This window comes from Tursiops truncatus, chromosome 11 (genome assembly GCF_011762595.2).
Source record: "Tursiops truncatus isolate mTurTru1 chromosome 11, mTurTru1.mat.Y, whole genome shotgun sequence".
Taxonomy (NCBI): domain Eukaryota; kingdom Metazoa; phylum Chordata; class Mammalia; order Artiodactyla; family Delphinidae; genus Tursiops; species Tursiops truncatus.
The window spans coordinates 11,027,349-11,031,462 of record NC_047044.1 but is presented as its reverse complement, the minus strand read 5'-3'; positions in this window follow the sequence as shown (position 1 = coordinate 11,031,462).

The window sequence follows — 4,114 nt, the reverse complement described above, 5'->3', positions numbered from 1 at the left end:
TCCCTAGAGCCTCCAGATGGAGCACAGCCCTATGACACAACAATTTTGGACCTTTGGCCTCTGAAATTGAAAGAGAAAAGATTTCTGTTATTGTAAGCCACAGAGTTTGTGCTCATTTGTAACCACACCCTAGGAAACTAACATACATAGTTGCCATGAATAAAGACCGAGTTTCCCAGTTTCCCTTGCAGCTGAGTGTGGCCATGAGACAAAGCCCCATCTGTGGGAGTAAGCAGAAGCATACTTCTGTGTGCCTCTCCCAAGCTCTGTTTCTACCAGATGAGGCAGCTTTGAGAAACTTAGAATCCAGGAATAGAACAAAACTTACCTGCAGAGATACCCTCACAGGAAGAGCAACAAACAAACTGTTCCCAAATTTGTGGCCCAGATCAAGCTTTCACCTGTCTGAAGTGTAATGGGGAAAATTAAAACAATTGTATTTAAAATTTATGACTATTTATTCTGAGATTATATCTTTTCCTTAAAAAAAATTAAAAAAAAAAAAAAACATTCTTTCTCTAGTGAAATCAACAGTGGTAGGTGGTGTGGTGACTGGTTTTGACTTTTTTTTTTTACGGTACGTGGGCCTCTCACTGCTGTGGTCTCTCCCGTTGCGGAGCACAGGCTCCGGACGCGCAGGCCCAGTGGCCATGGCTCACGGGCCCAGCCGCTCCACGGCATGTGGGATCTTCCCGGACCGGGGCACGAACCCACGTCCCCTGCATCGGTAGGTGGACTCTCAACCACTGTGCCACCAGGGAAGCCCTGGTTTTGACTTTTTTAATTCCATAGTTCCTTTAATTTACCTAACATTCCAGGAAGGGAACTAGAAAAAAGATGAACATCCCCAATGTAAGAATCAGGAATTGATGGCAAGCTACACAAACAGCCTTGAACAAAAAGGGAACTGACTGACCCGTGGTTGCTTTTGAAAAAGTCCGTACCTAGCACCGCCCTTCCACCCAAATACTGGCAACCCTACGGTGGTCACTATAATAATTTGGGGAAAACTGGGATGGGAAGCTTTACCGGTGTGTAACTTTGCAAAGTCTGAGACATCTGAGGTAGAGCACAAGGTAGGGCAGATGTCAAGGGTCTGACAACATCTTATTCAAGGAATCCATGTCCTTAGAGAACAGACTTGTGATTGCCAAGAGGGAGGGATGGATTGGGAGTTTGGGGTTAGCAGATGCAAACCATTATACATAGAATGGATAAGCAACGAGGTCCTACTGTATAGCACAGGGAACTATATTCAATATCCTGTAATACACCATAATGGAAAATCATTTTTAAAAGAATGTATATATATGTATAACTGAATCACTTTGCTGTACAGCAGAAATTAACACAACATTGTGAATCAACTATACTTCAATAAGAAAACCCAAACAAACAAAGAATCCATGTTTCTGTGAGGGTTAAAGATGGGGAAACCTGTCTGGGTGGGGAATTAAGGAAAGTTTCATGGAGAAATGGAACGAGTTTGAAATGGGTTTGAAATGAGCTTTAAGGATGAATAGAATTTATATTTTTTGCAAATATTTTGAATAGATAATACAATCAAAAATTAAAATTATATTCAGTGAAGGTTCTCACTTGATCTCATAACAATCTCCTTCCCACCCGAGGTGATATTTAAAAATTGAGTTTTATTGTAATTTTTAAATGATTATAACAGTAGTATATCCCCACAGAAAAATTTGGAAAAGTCCATCTAGTGTATATCTTTCTACCTGTCTACGTACCTCCCCATTCCATTTCTCCTTGGAGGTAAGAGAGAGTTTGTTTCTTCTCTGGAGACGTGGGAACCCAGGACCACTGTCCATGCCTCCACATGACACTGCCACGGTCACGAGGCCATGCTGGGTCCTAAGGTTCGGAAAGCCAATTTGCAATGTAGCGCTTTGTCCTTCAGGGGAAGAAAGCATGGAAAAGAGTGGATATCTGGGATCATATCAAAGTGAATGGCAGGCTTATGACGCTGCCCATCTTGTGCAGTCCTGTCAAAGTTTCTCGGCTGGACATACTAAGTGATCAAGGAAGATACCCCCAATTCCTTGCAGACACACAGTTACTTCCTCATAACTTCTTGGCTGCCTGTACAGAAGCAAAATTTCCTGTTATTTTCTTTTCTTTTGTTTTCTTTTGTTTATTATATTTTCTGGCCACACCTTGAGGCATGCAGGATCTTAGTTCCCCGACCAGGAATTGAACCCATGCCCCCTGCAGTGGAAGCACGGAGTCCTGACCACTGGACCGCCTGGGAGGTCCCTCCGGTTGTTTTCAGATCGTAAGGAAATTATGATCACAGCTGTTTATTACCGATCAGCTCAGGCATCATGCAAAAGAGCTGAATGCATGAGAAGCTTCAGATACCAGAATCTCTTCAGGAATATCAAATGAATACGCAGAATTTCAGGGGAACATTTTCAAAACAAGGGAGTTTTAAAAAATGGTGTCCCTTGGGTAGACACTGGCCTGTAGTCATGCCCCACGGCACCTTTGCACAAGGCTGTGTGGGAGGCTGAGTTGCTGGAGGTCTGAGGCTCACAGATGGGGTTGCATCTGAGCACCAGACACGAAATACCAAACTGTTAGGGGGATGCATGGGGTATTGATCAAATGGAGCTGTCTATGATAGAAAGCAAGGAAAAGCATCAAGTTAAATAGGTGAATTCAGTGGTGTAAGTTAAGCAGCTTTCAGTTAAGGAGTTTAAGTCATGCCTTTGCTCTGCAGTCAGATCTTGTGTGGGAAAAAAAAACCCAAAATGAGGCCAGAAAACAAGCAATCACTGAGGATCAGCTTACGTACTTCGACCCTCAGGAGTGAGGGGTCCTGGAGCAGAGCTCCAGCCTAGCCTGGTAGAGTCGAGGAACTCAGGGCCACCCTGCACACGCTCCACTCTGGCTGCCCTGCCATTGGTAACAACGGCTTTACAACGAGAAGAGTTTAATATACACGAAAGAGACAAGTAGTCGAGGTGAGGCACCATCTGGAGTCATTCTTCACTCCTCGAGCTTTGACGCGCTTACGCATCACCCGGAGAATCTTGTTAAAATATGGATTCTGGTTCACTGGATCTGCAGTGAGGCCTGAGATTCTGCTTTTCTGCTAAGATGCCAGGTGATGCTGCTGCTGCTGATCGAGGGGCCACGCTTGGAGTCACAAGGACTCGGCTGGCATCACTTTGGGGGAAGATCTGGGAGCGTTTGTGGAGCAAAGAAGGATGCCATGAATGGGGGAAGAATATATAGTATATAAAAGGGTGCAGCAAAGAGGGCCCCCTCAGCTGCAAGCGACCAGAAAACCACTGAAAGTAGCTGAGCAGTAAGACATGGTGCCTGGAGGGGGAACAGTACCGTGTGAGTCAGTGCAGGGTCTCGACCTCATCAGGAACCCACGTGCTTTCCCTCCTTCTGCTCTAACAGCTCAGAATGTGGGGGATGATGGCTGGCGTGGCGCCGGACGTCACAGGCAGAGGACAATGTCAGGAGGTAGGAATGATGTCTTCCCTTGGAAAGCAAGGTTACCCTTCATGACTCTTTGGCCAGATTGAGTGCACATGCCTCTTCCTTAAGCCCATCCCTGGCAAGAGGAGAATGACCATACATAGCTCAGACGGATCAAGTTCTGCCTCCTTGGGACTTGGGACAAGAATATATCCTATCCAGGATCTGATTATTCCAATATCTTTGGTCTTGAGGGCCAGTATCTATTGTTTGTTGTTTCTGGCTCATTTCCTTGTGAATATGGTGATCGTTCATCACAGGCTTATGTGGCTGGGTGGAAAGTCAACATGGTTTGGCCAAAAAAATGGTGTCTTCTACTAGAAGACAACTAGATCTTAGTGCCCGAGAGGCGTTGGGGTTCAGCTGTCCCATTGCTCCTTCTGGTCAAGTTGGTATTGTAATAAGTCACACGGTTCCATAGCCACACGGACACACCTGCTCCCTCTTTCATTATGGCCGCCTGGAGGGAAACCACAGAAAGCAAAGACCCGGCGCAGACATAGAAGGATGTTCTCTCTTCTAACACCCTGTGCTGGGGTTCACAACAATCTAGGCAACCTGCCTTTACCATGACTGCAGGGTTGGAACAGAACACACCACC